At 42.9% G+C, this 22,715-nt stretch overlaps 1 protein-coding gene across 1 annotated transcript in view; it reads right to left on the reverse strand.

Annotated features, from left to right (window-relative positions):
- Positions 1 to 22,715, reverse strand: part of mrps6 (mitochondrial ribosomal protein S6) — a 95,655-nt gene that overhangs the window by 12,301 nt on the left and 60,639 nt on the right. The window lies entirely within an intron of this gene.

The raw sequence follows: 22,715 nt of genomic DNA on the forward strand, positions 1-22,715 counted from the left end.
GTGAAAACACTCACACAAGTCCTGTGAACACAAGCCTTTCACAAAGGCAGGGAAGCAGCTGTGCAGTTTCAGTCATTAAAGACTTTCCAGCCTGTCAGTTATACAAGCTAATGAATCCCCCCTGCGCTCTCACTCAGTGAATGTGTTTCCCGAGCTGTGACTGTTTAATTCAGCATTCTGGCTTTAAGTCAGAATGAATTGCCTTTTCGCATACTTAGAGATCTAATATCTCCATGGCGGTTCCCTGCACGCCTCTGAACACGCCCCGGTAAAAGCAGGAAGTGTCAGATTTCTGACACACCGGCAATTTTTTGAAGATTTAATGCTGACCCTTGCTCGGACCTCAATCTGAGCCCTACTTAGGAACATAGGAGCAGGAGGCAGCAATTCAGCCCATTGAGCCTACTCCGCCATTCAATATGGGTATGGCTGATCATCCACTTCAATGCCACACTATCCTCATATCCCCTTATGTCATTTGTGTTTCGAAATCTGTCAATCTCTGCTTTAAACATATTCAAAGACTGAACTTCCACAGCCTCTGAGGTATAGAATTCCAAAGATGCACAACCCCGAGTAAAGAAATTTCTTCTCATCTCTGTCCTAAGTGGCTTCCCCATCATTTTAAAATTGTGTCCCCTGGTTCTAGGCTCCCCAACCAGGGGAAACATCTTACCTGCATCTACCCTGTCTATCCCTTTAAGTATTTTGTAGGTTTCAATGAGATCACCTCTCATTCTTCGAAACTCTAGCGAATACAAGCCCTGTTTCCCCAATCTCTCTTCATAGGACAGTCCCACCATCCCGGGAACAAGTCTGGTGAACCTTTGTCGCACTTCCTCTATGGCAATAATATCCTTCCTAAGGTAAGGGAACTGCACACAGTACTTCAAGTGCAGTCTAACCAAGGTTCTATACAATTAAAGCAAGACTTCGCTATTCCTGTACTCAAATCCTCTTGCGATAAAGGCTAACATACCATTAGCCTTCCTAATTGCTTGCTGCACCTGCGTGTTAGCTTTCAGTGACTTACTGACAAGGACATCCAGCTCCCTTTGTACATCTACACTTTCTAATCGCTTACCATTTAAGAAATACTCTGCACATCTATTCCTCCTACCAAAGTGGATATTACATTTTTCCACATTATATTCCATCTGCCACGTTCTTGCCCACTCACCAAGTCTTTCCAAATCTCCTTGAAGCCGCTTTGCATCTTCCTCACAACACACGTTCCCACCTAGTTTTGTGTCATCCGTGAACTTGGAAATACAACATTTGGGTCCCACATCCAAATCATTGATATATATTGTGAACAGCTGGGGCCCAAGCACTGATCCCTGCGGTACACCACTAGTCACAGCCAGCCAATGCGAGAATGACCCGTTTATTCCTACTCTCTGTTTTCTGCCTGTTAACCAATCCTTAATCCATGCCAGTATATTATCTCCTATCCCATGTGCTTTAATTTTGCTAACCAACTTCCCGTGGGGGACTTCATCAAAATCCTTCTGAAAATCCAAGTATACCACATCCACCGATGCCCCTTTATCAATTCTGTTGATATAATCCTCAAAAAAACTCCAACAGGTTCGTCAATCATGATTTCCCATTCATAAATCCATGTTGACTCTGCCCATTCAGATTATTATCCAAGTGTCCATTTATCACATTCTTTAAAATAGATTCTAGCATTTTCCCAACGACTGATGTAAGACTAGCAGGTCTGTAATTCCCTGTTTTCTCTCTCCCTCCCTTCTTAAATAGTGGGGTGACATTTGCGACCTTCCAATCTGCAGGAACCGCTCCAGAGTCTGTAGAATTTTGGAAGATGATCACCAATGCATCCACTATTTCCATAGCTACCTCTTTCAACTCTGGGATGTAGAATATCAGGTCCTGGGGACTTATCAACCTTCAGCCCCATTAATTTCTCCAATACAACCTTCTGACTAATACGAATTTCCTTCAATTCCTCATTCGCCCTAATCCTTTGGATCTCTAATTCTAGGAGATTCCTTGCATCTTCCTCAGTGAAGACAGACACAAAGTAATCATTTAGCTTCTCTGCCATTTCTCTATTCCCCATTATAAATTCTCCTGACTCTGCCTGTAATGGACCCACATTTATCTTTGCCAAACGTTTCCTTTTTACGTACCTCTACAAGCTTTTAGTCTGTTTTTATATTTTTTGCTAGCTTATATTCATGTTCTATTCTCCCTATCATCAGTTTCTTCATCCTCCTTTGCTGTATTCTAAAATCATCCCAATCCTCAGGTTTACTACTATTTCTTGCAACTTTATAGGTCTTTTCTTTTAATCTTATGCAATCCTCAACTTCCTTTGTTATCCACAGTTGACTGCCTTTACATTTGGACTTTTGTGCCTTGAAGGAATATATAGTTGCTGTACACTATGTAATATTCCTTGAAAGACTATCCACTGCCTATCCACCTCAGCCAATTTGCCCCTCATACCTTCATAATTTCCTCTGTTCAAATTTAACAGCCTGGCTTCAGATTGAACTACCTCACTTTCAAAGATAATGTAAAATGGTATCATACTATGGTCATTCATCCCTAAAGGTTATTTTACAAGATTAATTAGCCTTTTCTCATTACATAAACTAGATCTAAGATAGCCTGTTCTCTAGTCTGTTCCTCAACATACTACTCTAGAAAACCATCCCGAACACACTCCAGAAACTCGTCCTCCACAGCATTAGTTCTCATTAGGTTTACCCAATCAATATGCAGATTGAAATCTGCCATGATTACTGTATTACCAAAGCCACATGCTTCTCTAATCTCCTTATTAATACCATGCCCCACACTACCACTACTGTTTGGTGACCTATGAACTCCTACCAATGTTTGCTGCCCCTTGCTGTTTCTTAGCTCCACCAAAGCAGATTCCACATTTTGTTCTTCCAATCTGAGATCCTTCCTTACTAACGTACTGATCCCATCCCTTATCAGCGCAACACCACCTCCTTTTCCTGTTTGCTTGTCCTTTCTAAATGTTGCATATCCTTGAATATTCAGTTCCCAGTCTTGGTCACCCTGTAGCCACGTTTTCATAATGGCAATTAGATCATATCCATTTACCTGTATTTGGGACTTTAAATCATCTACCTAGTTGTGAATGCTGCGTGCATACAGGTAGTGCCCTTAACCTTGTCTTCTTGACATTATTCTGCATTCTACGCCAAGTTGATGCTCGCCTTTGTTTCGCCTGCCTTATGTCACTTACTACTTTTCTACCTCCTGTTACCAGCTTTACTTCCTTCCAATTTGAGCTACCCCTCAGGTTCTCATCCCCGATAAGCTAGTTTAAACCCTCCCCAACAGCAACAGCAAATCACCCTGCGAGGGTATTAGTTCCGGCCCTTGTTGAGGTGTAGCCCGTCCATCTTGTACAGGTCCCACCTGCCCCAGAACCGGTCCCAATGCCTCAGAAATCTGATGCCCTCCCTCCTACACCAGTTCTCCAGCCATATGTTCAATTGATCAATCCTCCTATTCTTATGCTCACTAGCACGTGGCACTGGGAGTAATCTTGAGATTACTGCTTTGGAGGTCCTGTTTTTTAGTTTCCTTCCTAATTCCCTAAAATCTGCTTTCAAGACCTCATCCCTCTTCCTACGTATGTCATTGGTACCAAAGTGGGCCACGACCTCTGGCTGTTCACCGTCCCCCAGAAGGATGTCTTGTAGCCGCTCCATGACATCCTTGACCCTAGCACCAGGGAGGCAACACACCATCCTGGAGTCACATTTACTGCCACAGAAACACCTGTCTGACCCCTCGACTATCGAATCCCCCATCATTATTGCTCTTTCACGCTTCTTCCTCCCTTCCTGTGCAGCTGAGCCACCTGTGGTGCCACAGACTTTGCTCTGGCTGCACTCCCCCAAGGAACCATCGCTCTCACCAGTATCCAAAATGGAAAACCGATTAGCAAGCAAGACTCAGGGGACTCCTGCACTGCCTGCCTGGTTCTCTTAGACTCCCTGGTGGTCACCCATTCCCTCTTTGCCTCCATGCTCCTAACCTGCAGTGTGACCACCTCCCTAAATGTGCTATCCACGTAGTCCTCTGCCTCACGGATGCACAACAGTGACTCCAGCCGTCACTCGAGTTCCGAAAGCCGGAGCTCAAGCTTATGCAGCCGGTGACACTTCTGCAGATGCGTTCATCTAGGACACGTTGTGTGTCCATGACTTCCCACATACCGCAGGACATACATTCCACTTGGCCAGGCTGACCTGCCATAACGTAACTTTAAAAACATTTTGTTACAATGAGAAGTAAAATAACTTACCAGTTACTCACCAGTCAACTTCTTCCCCCACAACGAAGAGACAGGCATCTACTGGAGGCTGAAAAAAAGGTAGAAGAAAGAAAGGAGCCCCTCCCTCACACACCAAATTCCCACTTTACACTCTGTGCACTCAAATTTATTTTCTTAATTTATAGTTCCCCTCATTACCGAGCTCCCTCAATTACCGAACTCCCTTCTTAACACTCTGTACCCTCCAGCAGCACTCAGTGCAGACAAGCAGCCTGAATTTATGCTCTGAAAACAATGCTGTGTCAGCTCTGCTACAGCTCAAAAACCAGTTTAAACTAGCTACCAAATTAACTAGCTAGAAACAGAGTGTCAGTGTACCACTGTTTAAAACTGCAAGAAACCCAACCTACCTCCCAGCTGAAACAGGAATTTCAATTAATTGCTAGCTGTAAAGAAAACAAAAACCAGTCTTGAGATTAACCCTTAAAAGTCACTCACTTACCAAACGCCCTTCTTCACACACAGTGCCAGTTAAAATTCTGCGCCAAGACCCAGGATTGATTTACACAATTTTATCATTGCTGCAAAAGGGCTTTGATATTCACAGATGCTAAGGTTACATAGTGTAAACAAAGACTCCACCGTGAAGCCTCAAGCTGAAGACCAAAGTTCCACTGTCATTTGGCTGCCGACAATACTAGGCACGGGGATGAAGAATTCTTTATATCCATCACTCCTCTTGCACAGTGAGTTTGGCGAGAGAAGTTCTTCTAAGAGTTAGGGCTGAGTCTTTCAGCTCCTTTTTCTCTCAGTGTTCTATTATGCAGTGGTTCATCCTGTAAGCTGGATATAAATGAAACAAATCCAAGATAGGGAATAATTCCCAGTTATCAGTTAATGGTGAGATTCAAACTCATGACTTCTCTAGTTAAGAATTCAACAGTATCTCCAAAGAAATCCAGCAGCTCATTTTTTCAAATGAAATGATGAAGCAATGTTTCATCTTTTGAATAAGATCAGACATAAGAAACTGTACTCCATATTCCATCCTCACCATCTATACATGATTGCAGTAAAGACTCAAAGACTTGGTAATATAATAAATCTAACCCAAATGTATGTTCTCCTGAGGATAAAACTATAGGTTTAATGTATGTTAGTATTATCAGCACTTCCTGCTTTAGCATCCATTGCCCTTACACCAGCCATATTTCCCAGGCATACTATAATCTCACTTGTAAATAATGAAGCTGTTATTCATTGTAACTTTTTAAACCATGTTCCATTCGATCAATGTTGACTGGCTTATCTAAGATAATGTAATTTCCAGTTTAACCACAAGAGCACTTACAAAACATTCAACCCAAAATGTCATGTGTCTTTTGCATTCAAAACAGTAAATTATATACACAATAAACACACATCTTTATATTTAGATATAGATATATTTAGAGGTCAACTGAGAAAATTTTGAATTTTAAGTTTAAAATTAAACATTTCTGCTACAATGCCACACAGCTAAACTAAGTCAGGCAGAAATTTATTACATTTTTATCTCAAAGATTCAGTTCCTTATACAAAATTTATAAGCAGTACAGATGTCTGCTCCACACTTTTAACTCATGGCTCCATATTCATAATAACAAGTAGTTGATTTGCAAATAAGATCTCAAATATTCTAAAGGAATCAAAAAAAGTGATGTTCACTAAATATTAAATGATTCAGAACCTTTAGAACAGCACAAGTGAACTTACAAGACATAGAAAATTTAACGTCAGTATTAAACAAACAAATCTTCTCCACTGCCTTTAATGAATCTATGCTAGTGCCAACTCGTACAATCTTCCTTGCGTGAGATGCGAGACCTGTCGGAATAATGTATGCAATAGTGAACTGCTGTTATCTGTGACTGGCTGCTCAGTAAACAGTCAAACCGCAACCGGAACAGGATTCAGCTGCAGCCTGCTCACAAGCGAAAAGGGAGTGTTGGCACAAATACGATTCCCATTTGACTGCTTTCAACAATTGTATTGAAACGTTGTTTTACAATGTGTGAACATTAAAAACTTTATTAACAATACAAACATTAAAGAATCCATCTCCTTTAAGAGCAGGTTTTTCAAAAATCAGATCTGCACCTATTTGCCATTCGTTCAAACAATAACCGCAATACCCCTTTAAATATACAAATCTTTCACAATTACCCAGCATACAACTAATATTGTTCCACATTTGGACAGTTGGCAGTACTCGTAAAACTACAGTCCACAAATTACACAAGTAATTTACAAAGAATGCTTGAATCAAAATTCCAATCAACCTCAGATAGAAACAAATACATACGAACATATGAATTAGGAGCAGTCGGCCACTTAGACCCTTGAGCCTGCTCCGCCATTCAATAAGATCATGGCTAATCTGATTGTAACCTCGACTCCACATTCCCACTTACCCCTGATAACCTTTTACCCCCTTGTTTATCAAGAATCTATCTACCTCTGCCTTAAAAATATTCAAAGACTCTACTTCTAACGCCTTTTGAGGAAGAGTTCCAAAAGACTCACGACCCTCAGAGAAAAAATTTCTCCTCATCTCTGTCTTAAATGAGCGACCCCTTATTTTTAAACAGTGACCCCTAGTTCTAGATTCTCCCACAAGCGAAAACATCCTTTTCACATCCACCCTGTCAAGACCCCTCAGAATCATTTATGTTTCAATCAAGTCGCCTTTTATTCTTCTGAACTCCAGTAGATACAAGCCTAGCCTGTACAACCTTTCCTCATAAAACAACCCGACCATTCCAGGTATTAGTCTAGTAAACCTTCTCTGAACTGCTTCAAACACAAAATCTCAGGAACACTGCATGTCTGAACCAGGATTTTTAAAATAGGAGTACGAAGAACAGTACAGCACAGGAACAGGCCATTCGGCCCTCCAAGCCTGCGCCGATCTTGATGCCTGCCTAAACTAAAACCTTCTGCACTTCCGGGGTCCATATCCCTCTATTCCCTTCCTATTCATATATTTGTCAAGATGTCTCTTAAACGTCACTATCGTATCTGCTTCCACCACCTCTCCTGGCAGCAAGTTCCAGGAACTCACCACCCTCTGTGTAAAAAACTTGCCTCGCACATCCCCTCTAAACTTTGCCCCTCGCACCTTAAACCTATGTCCCCTAGTAACTGACTCTTCCGCCCTGGGAAAAAGCTTCTGACTATCCACTCTGTCCATGCCGCTCATAACTTTGTAAACCTCTATCATGTCGCCCCTCCACATCCGCCCTTCCAGTGAAAACAATCCGAGTTTTTCCAATCTCTCCTCATAGCTAATGCCCTCCAGACCAGGCAACATCCTGGTAGACCTCCTCTGTACCCTCTCCAAAGCCTCCACGTCCTTCTGGTAGTGTGGCGACCAGAATTGCATGCAATATTCTAAGTGTGGCCTAACTAAGGTTCTGTACAGATGCAACATGACTTGCCAATTTCTATACTCTATGCCCCGACCAATGAAGGCAAGCATGCCGTATGCCTTCTTGACTACTTTATCCACCTGCGTTGCCACTTTCAGTGACCTGTGGACCTGTACACCCAGATCTCTCTGCCTGTCAATACTCCTAATGGTTCTGCCATTTACTGTATACCTCCCACCTGCATTAGACCTTCCAAAACGCATTACCTCACATTTGTCCGGATTAAACTCCATCTGCCATTTCTCCGCTCAAGTCTCCAACTGATCTATATCCTGCTGTATCATCTGACAATCCTCATTATCCGCAACTCCACCAACTTTTGTGTCGTCCGCAAACTTACTAATCAGACCAGCTACATTTTCCTCCAAATCATTTATATATACTACAAACAGCAAAGGTCCCAGCACTGATCCCTGCAGAACACCACTAGTCACATCCCTTCATTCAGAAAAACACCCATCCACTGATACCCTCTGTCTTCTATGACAGAGCCAGTTCTGTATCCATCTTGCCAGCTCACCTCTGATCCCGTGTGACTTCACCTTTTGTATCAGTCTGCCATGCGGGACCTTGTCAAAGGCTTTACTAAAGTCCATATAGATAACATCCACTGCCCTACCTTCATCAGTCATCTTCGTCACTTCCTCAAAAAACTCAATCAAATTAGTAAGACACGACCTTCCCTTCACAAAACCATGCTGTCTCTCGCTAATAAGTTTGTTCGTTTCCAAATGGGAGTAAATCCTGTCCCAAATAATCCTCTCTAATAGTTTCCCTACCACTGACGTAAGGCTCACCGGCCTATAATTTCCTGGATTATCCTTGCCACCCTTCTTAAACAAAGGAACATTGGCTATTCTCCAGTCCTCTGGGACCTCACCTGTAGCCAATGAGGATGCAAAGACTTCTGTCAAGGCCCCAGCAATTTCTTCTCCTGCCTCCCTCAGTATTCTAGGGTAGATCCCATCAGGCCCTGGGGACTTATCTACCTTAATGCTTTGCAAGACACCCAACACCTCCTCCTTTTTGATAATGAGATGACTGAGACTATCTGCACTCCCTTCCCTAGGCTCATCATCCACCAAGTCTTTCTCTTTGGTGAATACTGATGCAAAGTACTCATTTAGCACCTTGCCCATTTCCTCTGGCTCCACACATAGATTCCCATCTCTGTCCTTGAGTGGGCAAACCCTTTCCCTGGTTATCCTCTTGCTCTTTATATACGTGTAAAAAGCCTTGGGATTTTCCTTAATCCTGTTCGCCAATGACTTTTCATGACCCCTTTTAGCCCTAACTCCTTGCTTAAGTTCCTTCCTACTGTCTTTATATTCCTCAAGTGCTTCATCTGTTCCTAGCCTTCCAGCCCTTACGAATGCTTCCTTTTTCTTTTTGACTAGGCTCACAATATCCCGTGTTATCCAAGCTTCCTGAAACTTGCCAAACTTGTCTTTCTTCCTCACAGGAACATGCTGGTCCTGGATTCTAATCAGCTGCCGTTTGAAAGACTCCCACATGTCAGATGTTGATTTACCCTCAAACAGCCGCCCCCAATCTAAATTCTTCAGTTCCTGCCTAATATTGTTATAATTAGCCTTCCCCCAATTTAGCACCTTCACCCGAGGACTACTCTTATCCTTATCCACAAGTACCTTAAAACTTATGGAATTATGGTCACTGCTCCCGAAATGCTCCCCCACTGAAACTTCGACCACCTGGCTGGGCTCATTCCCCAATACCAGGTCCAGAATGGCCTCATCCCTAGTTGGACTATCTACATACTGTTTCAAGAAGCCCTCCTGGATGCTCCTCACAAATTCTGCCCCATCCAAGCCCCTAGCACTAAGTGAGTCCCAGTCAATATTGAGGAAGTTAAAATCACCCACCACTACAACCCTGTTACCTTTACATCTTTCCAAAATCTGTCTACATATCTGCTCCTCTACCTCCCGCTGGCTGTTGGGAGGCCTGTAGTAAACCCCCAACATCGTGACTGCACCCTTCCTATTCCTGAGCTCCACCCATATTGTCTCACTGCATGACCCCTCTGAGGTGTCCTCCCGCAGTACAGCTGTGATATTCTCCTTAACCAGTAATGCAACTCCCCCACCCCTTTTACATCCCCCTCTATCCCGCCTGAAGCTTCTAAAGCCTGGAACATTTAGCTGCCAATCCAGCCCTTCCCTCAACCAAGTCTCTGTAATATCATAGTTCCAAGTACTAATCCAAGCTCTAAGTTCATCTGCCTTACCTGTTATACTTCTCGCATTGAAACAAATGCACTTCAGACCACCAGTCCCGCTGTGCTCAGCAACATCTCCCTGCCTGCTCTTCCTCTTAGTCCTACTGGCCTTATTTACTATGTCCTCCTCATTTATTTCACTAGCTGTCCTACTGCTCTGGTTCCCACCCCCCCTGCCACACTAGCTTAAACCCTCCCGAGTAACGCTAGCAAACCTTGCAGCCAGGATATTAGTGCCCTTCCAGTATAGATGCAACCCTTCCTTCTTGTACAGGTCCCATCTGTCCCTGAAGAGATCCCAATGGTCCAGATATCTGAAACCCTCCCTTCTACACCAGCTGCTCAGCCACGTAAAATGGCTTGGTACATTTGAAATCTATAACTGGATCACAGCTACATTTATCTGATGTCAACCACATTACTAACTAAGCAGTCACATCTTTTTAAAGAAACCAGTTTGAATTAAGTTAAAATATAATCCAAGGCCCTCTCAATCAAAAGACAGGGTTTCACCATCAAGGCACTGATGATAAAGTGAAAGTCTTTCTGCTCTATAATTCTGCTGATTGTTTAAACAAACAAAACAATGAGTTGGTAGGATATCGCTTTGATAGAATTACTTAGGTTGAGTATTAGGGAGATAAATTATCACTGAAGATACACCATCAGATTCAGTAATCCATCCAAACCAGTTCTTTGCTGAAGTCAGCAGCGCTCACTGTTTATACAAAAACATTTATACAATTGACTAAAAAATGAACAGAACAAGGGAGTAGTAAAGTTAGAGAATCCTGAAAGTCAGCACTGCAGCTACTGAATCATCAAAGGAGGGAGAGTTATACTGGGATGTGGTTATCATGTTAAGAATTAAGAATCAAAGTATAACTACAGCTTTCCAGTACTAAAATGGAAATAATAGAAAATTTCAGTAATGCAGAATGTATCTGTCTCTACTCCTTCTCAACAACATGCAAACGTCACCTATAACTGCATTAGTATGACACTTCTACTTGCCACATTGCCATCAATTAGCATGATCATCACTTTAAGACCAAACAGGAACATTGGAAAAGAGGAAATAGGAACAGGACTAGGCCATTCAGCATGTTGAGCCTGTGCCACCATTCAAACAAATCATGGCTGATCATCTAGCTCTATGCCATTTTCCCCCACTATCCCCACATCCCTTAATGTTATTGCTATCCAGAAATCTATCAATTTCGGTCTTGAACATGCGCAATGATTGAGCTTCCACAGCCCCCTGGGGTAGAGAGTTCCAAAGATTCACCACCCTGAGTAAAGAAATTCCTTCTCATCTCAGTCTTAAATGGTTTTTCCCTTATTCTGAGACTGTCTCCCCTACTTCTACACTCACCAGCCAGAGGAAACATCTTACCCACATCTACCCTGTCCACGCCTTGTAAGAATTTTGTAAGTTTCACTGAGATCACCTCTCATTCTTCGAAACTCTGGAGAATACAGGTTCAGTTTCTGTAATCTCTCCTCATAAGACAATCCCACCATCCCAAGGAATAGTCTAGTGAACCTCTATGGCACTCCTTCTATGACAAGTATATCCTTCCTTAGATAAGGAGACCAAAACTGTACATAGTACTCCAGGTGCAGTCTCACCAAGGCTCTGTACAACTGCAGCAAGACATCTTTACTTCTGTACTCAAACCCCCTTACAATGAAGGCCAACATACCATTTGCCTTCCTAACTGCTTGCTGCACCTGCATACTAGCTTTTAGTAACTCATGAACAAGGACACACAGGTCCCTTTGGACATCACCACTTTCCAACCTCTCACCTCTTAGGAATGATAACATCGATAACAATGCACAGCTGCGCCCAACTACTGTAGGTCGAAAGTGCCAAATATATTTCATATAGCATTTTATAACTGGCACAATGAGATTCTCATTGCATCGCGATGGGCTGGATTTAAATCTGGGTCCCAGAATTGAAAGGGCAGTGTTGTAAACTGTCAGGATAACTGTTCCATACGGGGAGGCGGGATATAGAAGCAAGAGTGCAAAATACCTGCTAGAATGCAGGGTTAAAATATTACTGTTCGAAAAGGAAGCTGCTATTTCTCACCTTGGGGATTACCGCAAAATTCTACTTGCAGCAGTTATTTCAAAAACAGTGGCGAGAGATCGTGGCCATACAGCAGATAAAGAATCACTGAATAGAAAACTAGCTTGAAAGCAGGAAATGAAGGGGAGCCATAGTTAGGGACTTCTCAGGCTGTAGAGACATTAGGAGTGGGGACCTAGGTGCCAGTCTTGGGACTTTTGCTATACTGTTTTGTACATTTAATGACTCGGTGAGGGTATATGCACTTCTATAAAAGATGTACAAGATGAAACTTCCCAAAAATCTAACAAAAAAAAAAAAAAGTGTCTCCTTTAAGAGAGGAGTCAACATTACAAAGCTTTTAACCATCAAAATCCTCCCTTTTCATGTTGCCTGGTGTTCACAAATACACTTTCTCTCTTCTTGCTCATTTCAACGAGTGTATTCTCATGTGCTATTGTTCTACTCCTCCTGCGCTGAGATATTCACATGACCACTCTCCCTCTTGACTCCAGTTGCGGTTTTGTATATCTGCTCTACATGCATGCATCCTACTGGGCTGTCTCAGATTTTAAGTCAGCAGTAGGCGCTGGGATTGAAGTCAGTCGTCATTTAAATATCACACTTCTTCCAGAGTAGAGCAGCAGTTGACAGCGATGGCATAAACCACTTAGGAGAGAAATCATACAGTGGATATGCCATACACAGGTTCAATTCAATGAACACAATGTAAAGGATTACTATTGAGTGGTGAGGTGGGGAGGGGAATGGGGGTGTCAACCAATGAATATAATCTTTAGAATTCTTTTTGCATCAGCCTGCTGTATGTCTCTGCAATTTAGCATATAATCGCTCTTTGATGTCTAGACTGACAGTAATTAGAGAGGGCAGTCCTAGACTGAGACATGAAACCAAGGCCTCGCCTTCTATTCCATGGGTGTAAAAAGATGCCATGGCACTTTTTCAAAGAAAACAAAGTTCTCTACCTCAACCGGCATCACTAAAAACAGCTTCACTGGTCATTTATCGAATAACTGTTTGTCAGACCTTGCTTTGTGCAACTTGGTTGTCTCATCTGCTGTTAAAACAGTAACTACGCCGCACAATTGATTTATTGGCTATGAAGCACTTTAGGATGCCCAAGGGTGTGAAAGGTACTATATAAATGCAAGTTCTTACTTTTAAAAAAAAGTGCTGCAGCATGCTAATGTGGCAATTAAAGATTTCATGATGAATAAAGTGACATTTACTGGATTGTGAAGGGAATGACTAAATTGCTGCGGGCAAATGATTCACTAATCGAAATGGTTCTAAATTCTAATAACAGCAACACAAGTTAAAAGATTAGGAGAAAAGACCATCAGCCAAAATCTCTACAGCCAAAGGGTAATAAGAGTTGTGGAATAGGTTACCCAAGAAAGCTATTAAAGTGGGCAGTTCAAAAGGACTTATGCCTGCAAAGACAAGAGATCTGCAGAAATGGTGGGAGGCAGATAGGTTTAATTGATCTATCAAACATGATGGACTTGCTGGGCTAGTGGTCTTTCCCCGTTTTTAAAAATTCTCAAGTAAAATTCCTGGTTGGGATTAAAAGCTAAGCATAGATACTATTTAAAACAGAGTTGTAAATGGACTAATGTTAATTTAAGTCAGTAAAACTAGACTGTACAGATGACTCCGACACAGTGACGTTTTTGTGCAATGAGGGCATTTTTAATTGCAAAACTGACAAGAGGCAGTAGAGAACTCAGTGTAAAGTGCCTCACAAAAATCAGTTAAGGTGATTTAGGTTCAATGTATTTCTTTAAAAACAGAGCAATTCTATTGGATTTCCACAAACTTAACTTTTATTTAGAACAATACGTTTAATCAAAATAGGTTACGCTGTTAAACCAAATTAAGTGGGGCTCCCTCCATCCAGTCGTGAATGGTGGTGGACAATTAAACAACTAACTGGAGGAGGTAGCTCCAAAATATCCCCAACCTCAATGATGTCAGTGCAAAACATAGGCAGAAGCATTTGCAACCATCTTCAGCCAGAAGTGCCCAGGTGGATGATCCATCTCAGCCTCCTCCTGAGTTCCCCACCATCTCAGATGCCAGTTTTCAGACAAATGGATCCACTCCACATGATATCAAAAAACGGCTGAAGGCACTGGATATAACAAAGTCTACGGGTCCTGAAAACATCCTAGCTGTTGTAGTACTGAAGACTTGTGCTCCAGAACTGGCCATGCCCTTAGCCAAGCAGTTCCAGTACAACTACAACACAGGCATCTATCTGACAATGTGGAAAACTGCCCAGGTATGTCCTGTCCACAAAAAGCACAAGACAAATCCAATGCAGCCAATTACTGCCCTATCAATCCACTATCGATCATCAGCAAGGTGATGGAAAATGTCATTGACAGTGCTATCAAGCGGCACTTATTTTTTATTTATTTTTTTTTATTTGGAGATACAGCACTGGAACAGGCCCTTCGGCCCACCGAGTCTGTGCCGACCAACAACCACCCATTTATGCTAACCCTGCAGTAATCCCATATTCCCTATCACCTACCTACACTAGGGGCAATTTACAATGGCCAATTTACCTATCAACCTGCAAGTCTTTTTTGGCTGGGGGAGGAAACCGGAGCACCCGGCGAAAACCCACACGGTCACAGGGAGAACTTGCAAACTCCGCACAGGCAGTACCCAGAATCGAACACGGGTCCCTGGAGCTGTGAGGCTGCGGTGCTAACCACTGTGCCACTGAGCAACAACCTGCTTGCCTATGTTCAGTTTGGATTCCACCACGGCTACTCAGCTCTAGATCTCCTTACAGCCTTGGCCCAAACATGGATGGAACAGCATAGAATCCAGAGGTGAGCAAGTGTGACTGCCCTTGACATCAAGGCAGCATTTGACCGAGTGTGGCATCAAGGAGCCCTAGCAAAATCAGGACGTCAGGTGGAAAACTCCTTACTGTTGGAATCATACCTCGCACACAGGAAGATGTTTCTGGTTGTTGGAAACCAAACATCTCAGCCCCACAACATCGCTGCAGGAGTTTTTCAGGGTAGTGTCCTAGGTCTAACCATCTTCAGCTGCTTCAAAGACCTTCCTTCCATTATAAGGTCAGAAATGGTTCAGCGCCATTCACGATTCCTCAGATACTGAAGCAGTCTGTACCCGCATGTGGCAGAACCTGGACAACATTCAGGCTTGGGATGATGTGGCGCAAATCTCACATTCCACTTAAGTGCCAGTCAATGACTATATCCAACCAGAGAGAATCTAACCAACTCCCCTTGACATTCAATGGCATTACGATCACTGAATCCCCCACTAACATCCTGCGGGTTACCATTGTCCATAACTGGACCAACCATATAAATACTATGGCTACAAGAGCAGATCAAAGGCTGGGAATTCTGTGGCGAGTAACTCACCTACTGACTCCCAAAGCCTGTCCACCAACTACAAGGTACAATTCAGGAGTGTAATGGGCTCCACTTGCCTGGATGAATGCAGCTCCAACAACACTCAAGCAGTTCGACACCATCCAGGACAAAACAGCCAGCTTGACTGGCACCCCATCTACCACCTCAAGGATCAACTCCCTCCACTACCAGCACACAGTTGCTACAAGATGCAGATGCATGGGAACACCACCACGTACAAACGTTCTCCTCCAGGCCACACATCATCCTGATTTGGAACTATATCGCTGCTCCTTCACTGTCACTGGTCAAAATCCTGGAACTCTCTCCCTAAGCACTGTGGATGTACTTACACCACATGGACTGCAGTTGTTCCAGAAGGTGGCTCACCACCGCCTTGTCAAGGCCAAATAGGGATGGGCATTAAATGCTGGCCTTGCCAGTGATACCCACATCCCAAGAATGAATAAAAAGAAAATTAAGTTTGTTAGATTTGGTTAAATCTCCTAACATCTGGTTAAGCTCATAATTATGACTTTTATTTTACACACAATTATTTTCCTTAACTTGAGTATAGTTCTACAATTTAAAACATGTGCTACAGAAAAACAAATAGGTGCAAGTGTGGCAGCTTGGAAACCAGATCATAATGTGCATTCTCTGCAGTCTGGTGAAAGCAAGTTAGGAAAATCAAAATGTCAGATATAAATATTAAAAATGTAGAGAAATTCTAATTCTTCTGATTTTAATTATGATCAAACTTCTATTCTTCACATTGTCCACAGAATTGCAAAGTAGGCCTCTGACCTTAGACATTTTCTTTTTTGTTCACAGCTGTTACTGCTAACCCTTAAACCATAATGCTGTAAAGGTTTCTATGGGCTGCTTGAGTACAAAATCTTTACCAAGACGGAGGCAATGGGTGCTGGATCCACTGCTATTCTGAAGTTTTTTTCCCTTTAAATAGACCAAACTCTAACTGTGTACCAGGGAAAGAAAAACAAAATCAGCAACGGTTCCTGATTGCTATTCAGTGACCCTTACTGGAAGTGCACATTTTTGGATGCCAAAACATTTTGGCCTCAACTATGATGTCCTCAACAATTAAATAGCTTGCTGACACCCAAAATGGCTACATACAATAAATGGCTACATGGGGAAAGTACCAGATGACATTGGCAGACACAAAAAATTGGAAGGGGAGGAAAATGAGGCAGAGAGAGAACAAAAAAAGGGAGTACAGATTATTAATTGCAAAAGCCACTTTCTCCCAGTCCTACACCCCATTCCACATACCAAGGGGGGAATTTTCCCAGCCTCTTGGAGGTGGGTTCAGGGCAGAGGGGCAGGAAAATCTGAAAAAAATGCATCAAGTCAGTTTACTAACGTGTTCCCGCCTTGGTCGCTTTTTCCCAGGGGCATGCTGAATGTGTTAGCAGGAACCCACCCAGCAGCGGCGAGGAGGCAATTATCAGACATTTTCCAGAGGAGCGCAGGACCTCTGCAGTGTTCATAATCCGAAAGGAGACAACAGCACAGCATGGGGTCCAAGCAGTTTGACAATTACAGCCAATCTGGCCTTTACATGGTGAAAACGGCAAGGCAGTGATCATCCAACGGCACAGACCTGCCCCATGGGACTGCTGTGGTGGAGAGTGCTCAGGTTAAAGAGAAGCCTTCCAGTGCCATCAGCCTCATCTGCCTTTCATCGTGTCCCAGACTCTTCAGCAGTACTCTCACTGCTGCCACAGTGAAGGCTGCTGGCCACACTCATAGCATGGGTGCTGACTGACCCTCCCGCCTCCTCAGGCCACCCGCTAACCCTAATTGATTGGCGATCCCGGAGGCGGATTCTTAATTGGCCGTCTCCCGTAGATCACGCCTGAAGTTCTGCTGCTACCACGAATGGAGTCAGGACCCGGACATTTTCAGAGTTGGGAAGATTTTGGTCCAAGTCCCACACCAGTCTCACAGATGTATGTTACTATTCTTCTTTCATGACTGGGTCAAAATCATCCAATTCCCTACCAACACCATAGTAAGATCATCACCACCACCACAGGAACTGCGGTCATTCAAGAAGACAGTTTCCCTGAGAAGGTGATGCACTATGGACAGCCAATAAATGCAGGCATGCTAGAAAATTTTCACATCCCATGAAGAAATGTTTAAAATCTCATTAAAAGGAATAGACTTTCCTACAAAAAAATACTGGTTCCAAATGTTCGCAATATTCAATGCATCCTTATCTGCAAAGTACAAGAATGACTCATCTTCCCGCCTTTTCCCCTCAGCAAACGGTTTCATTTAAATATCCCTAATCTCCTTATGCTCAAGGGAAGGACAGCATGAGTTTTTCTTTCCCATCCAGATTCACTCTAAACCCAAAGGATTGTACTATTCCTTGGCAGCGTACAGCACCATAAGCTTTGTGCTTCAGGTACATCCATAAGTGAAAGAGTAAGAACGTATATTAAAAAAAACTTAATGAATCCTAGGGAGTGGTCAAATAAAGTATATCTGGTTACATATTAAGTTTCAATAAGTAACAATGAAAGGAACAGCTTAAAATTCTGCATTGAACACATCTGGTATGACATTTGAACCTTAAACTACCCATGAGATATTGAAGAAATTAGGGGTGAGCCACTGATCTCTTACACATGCTAACTTGTTTCGAGTTCCCAAGAGGTTGTGTTAATCACTGGGAAAACTACCAATACACTCTGAGGCACCAGGGATCCTAAATAAATGCAAGATGCTATTGTTGTTCATGCTAATCCACTCAATGGATTGGCAGATTCTTAGATTCCCTCACATCCCAGTATGGGCATTTTGTTGATTTCCTTTTGTATGCTGCATTAATTCACCCACTGAAATTGCAATGTGGCTTTCTAGGTGTCGATAATTTTGAAAATAGTGCAGTCAGATTGAATAATATGGTAATGCCAAACCAAGGCGGCACAGTGGCGCAGTGGTTAGCACTGCAGCCTCACAGCTCCAGCGACCCAGGTTCAATTCTGGGTATTGCCTGTGCAGAGTTTGCAAGTTCTCCCTGTGTCTGCGTGGGTTCCCTCCGGGTGCTCCGGTTTCCTCCCACAGCCAAAGACTTGCAGGTTGATAGGTAAATTGGCCATTGTAAATTGCCCCTAGTGTAGGTAGATGGTAGGAGAATAGTGGGGATGTGGTAGGGACTAAATGTAGGATTAGTATAAATGGGTGGCTGTTGGTCAGCACCGACTCAGGGGGCCAAAGGGCCTGTTTCAGTGCTGTATCTCTCCAAGTTCCACGAAATTTAGTCTCCAGTTCTGTAATACTATTAACAGTGGTGACAAATAGGCAAACATCAGCCAAAAACCTTGGTCAAGAAGCATCTCTGCATTTGGAAACTTGCATTTATATAAACACCTTTTACATCCTCAAGGGATCCCAAAATGCTCCACAACCAACTAATTACCTTTGAAATATCAGCACATGTGGCAACTACTTCGCACATAATGAAATTCCACAAATGAGATAAGATATCAAATAATTTGCTTGCCTGATGTTGGTTGAGGGAGGAAATGTTGACCAGGACCTTAAGTGAACTATGTTCTTCTTTGAATAGCACGTCAGGATGAAGCCTCAGTTTAACATCCAAAACACAGCACTTCTGATAAAGCAGCACTTCCTCTGTACTGTCCTGAAGCATCAGACTAGAATGTTTAAGCCCTGGGTTGGGGCCTGAAGCCCCATTTCTGACTCAGACTAGCACAAATGTTCAAAAGGTATTTAATGTAATTTTAGACTTGTTTTGTTTTGTTCTATTGAGCAGCTTTGGTGTATGAGTGAAAAAAAAAAATCACTGAAAATCACGTGTTCCAACACTGCAATGCCACCTTTCAACTCTGGCACTTCAATTTGACTCCAAGATAAACTCAATGTTTATTTTCATAAACATCAGAGTCTGGCAAAATCCACAAATGGCTTTCTGTGGCTTATTTTGAAATATTTGGAATTCACATCTTAAAATACTTAATTCGCAAACGCACTGTATAATTCCCACAAAGAGAGGGAAGGGTGAAGTCGCTACAACGCATCTAAAATATTTCTATTCAATGGACTCAAAATTGCAGTACAAAAGCATGAAGGAAAAGAAGAAACTAGGTGGTGCATTGGGATAGCATGCTGTGCTTTTCCCTCTAGTACCTAATTCTGAATCCAATCCAGGGATGAAAATATCATTTACTGGCTGGAAGGGTCCAATGTGAAACAAGATAGTCTCCATTTAGCTCCTTGGTTTATTTTATTCTTTCATGGTCGCTGGCCGGGGTTGCCCATCCCCAATTGCTCTTGAGAAGGTGGTGGTGAGCTGCCTTCTTGACCTGTTGCAGTCCATCTGGTGCTAGTACAGCCAGTGCTGATAGGGAGGAAGTTCCAAGATTTTGATTCAGAGACAGTGAAGGAGTGACGATATATTTCCAAATCAGGATGGTGTGTGACTTGGAGGGGATGGTGTTCCCATGCGTCTGTTGTCCTTTTCGTACTAGGTGGTAGAGGTTGTGGGTTTGTAAGGTGCCAAAGGAGGCGTGGTGAGTTGCTGCAGTGCATCTTGTAGATGGTACACACTGCTCCCACTGTGTGTCGGTGATGGAGGAAGTGACTGCTTAAGGTGGTGGATGAAGTGCTGATCAAGCGAGCTGCTTTGTGCTGGATGATGTCGAGCTTCCTGAGTGCTGTTAGAGCTGCAATCACCCAGGCAAGTGGAGAGTATTCCATCACACTCCTGACTTGTGCCTTGTAGATGGTGGACAGGCTTTGGGGAGTCAGGAAGTGGGTTACTCACTGCAGAATTCCCAGCCTCTGACCTGCTCTTGCAATCACAGTACTTATGTGGCTGCTCCAGTTCCATTTCTGGTCAATGGTAGACCCCAGGATGTTGACAGTGGAGGATTTAGTAATGGTAATGTCATTGAACATCAAGGGGAGATGGTTAGATTCTCTCTTGGAGATAGACATTGCCTGGTATTTGTGTGGTGTGATTGTTACTTGCCACTTATCAGTCTGATGTTGTCCAGGTCTTGGACACAGACTGCTTCAGTATGTGAGGAGTTGCAAATGGTACTGAACATTGTACAACTATCAGCAAACATCCCCACTTCTGACCTTATGATTGGGGGGTTGGGGGGGGGGGGGGGGGGGGGGGGTGAGAAAGGTCATTGATGAAGCAGCTGAAGCTAGTTGGGCCTAGGACGAGTCCAAAGCAAGAAATTGTACAATTTGGCAATAAAGGACATTTTTACTCAAAAAAGCCAGAATGATGGCTGCTGTGCAGTGGGAAAAAAACGCATCTCAGTGCAGTACTAGATGCTTTACTGAGGCGGAGGAACAGGAACACTTGAGGGGCAGAACAGAAAGAGTATAACTCTGCATGTGAATTGTTATTTTTCATCCACGAGCTGACACTTGCGTTAACAGCCCTAATATCCCTCACTGAGGTATACAAAATAAAATATGAAGGCATGTATACTTATGTAATGCCAGCGCCAAAAATAAAGCATTTTTGTCTGTTAGATTGCCAGTCATAACACTATTAGCTTTTTCTGCAAATTACAGAGAAGAAAAGTTTGGTACACCAAAAGCATGAATATTCATCTGTAGCTGGTTTCTGTCAAACAAAACAAGGCTTCATGCACGAACATTTGTTCAATAAAGAGGAAGCAGAATGCTGCAGTTTTATAACTCAGAATCTCCACCACACTAGTCCACAACAACTTGCACTGACATAGCATCTTTAATGTAGTAAAACACCCCAAGGCACTTCACAGGAATGTTATCAACCAAAATTGGACATCAAGCCACACAAGAAAATATTAAGGCAGATAAACGTAAGCTTGGTCAAAAAGATAGACTTTAAAGGAAGAATGAGAGGTAAAAAGTGGTTTCGGGAAGGAATTGCAGAGCTTAGGGCCTTGGCAGCTAAAGGCGCAGCCACCAATGGTGAAACGAATAAAATTGGAGATGCTCAAGAGGCCAGAATTGGAGAAGTGCAGATATCTTGGAGGGTTCTGGAACTGGAGGAGATTACAGAGGTAGAGAGGGGGCAACGCCACAGAGGGATTTGAACACAAGGATGAGAATTGTAAAATCAAGGCACTGGTTAATCAGGAGCCAGTATAGGTCAGCAGGCACAGAGATGATGGGTGAAAAAGACTTGGTGCGAGTTAGGTTACAGGGAGCAGAGTTTTGGATGAGCTTAAATTTATGGAAGGTGGAAGATGGAGAGCAATCATAGTCGGAATAGCCAAGTCTACAGGTAACAAAGGCATGGGTGAGGGTTTCAGCAACAGATGAGCTGGGGCAGGGCCACCGGCGGGCGATGTTATGGAGGTAAAAAATTAAGCAGTCTTAGTGATACTGTAGATGGTTAGAAGCTCATCTCCAAGTCAAATGTGACATCAAGGTTGCAAATAGTCTAGTGCAGCCACAGACAGTTGCCAGGGACAGGGATGGAGTTGGTGGGTAGGGAATGGAATTTGTGGCAGAGACTTGGCTTTGGTCATCCCAATATTTAGTTGGGAGGAAATTTCTGCTCATCCAGTACTTGATGTCAGACAAGCAGTCTGACAATTTAAAGTCAAAGCAAATCATTTGGTTTCAATCTGTTAAATAATGGCATTGATGGCAAACTGAGCAGAGTGCTAATGATCCATTATCACAGATTATAGAAAGTAGTTGAGACAATGTGATTGACATCTTGAGAGTACTTTAGTGGTCGTGGGTTGGACTGATAGCTTTGATTGGTCTTAGAGAAGGGCAGGGTCAACAATTATTTGCAATCCCATTGACAAACAGTTCTGTAGCCAGGGGTTTCTGGTTGTGATCTGAGATTTGGCTGCTTGGACTCAGTTCAAAGCTGTCATATGTACAAAGCTGTTTGAAGGCTCCATAGTAGCATGAATGAAGTGAGCAATTGTATTTCAAGGATCAGATTTATATAGAGTTAATGCTAAAGAAACATCTACTTTGTTTTGACAGTTCAAGGAGAAAAGGGAACAATTACAATGAGGGTACAGTTTGTACTAAGTGCTGCTCGTTTACTGGCTCTACGATAAACAGATTTGCTTTTTGGTTTAGATTTTGATAGAATATATACCCATCCATGTTCTAAAATTGAAGATAGAGCCTGTGGTATCCCAGTAAACAGCAGCAAAAGTGACAAGAAATC

The sequence above is a fragment of the Heterodontus francisci genome, chromosome 10, assembly GCF_036365525.1.
Source record: "Heterodontus francisci isolate sHetFra1 chromosome 10, sHetFra1.hap1, whole genome shotgun sequence".
NCBI lineage: Eukaryota > Metazoa > Chordata > Chondrichthyes > Heterodontiformes > Heterodontidae > Heterodontus > Heterodontus francisci.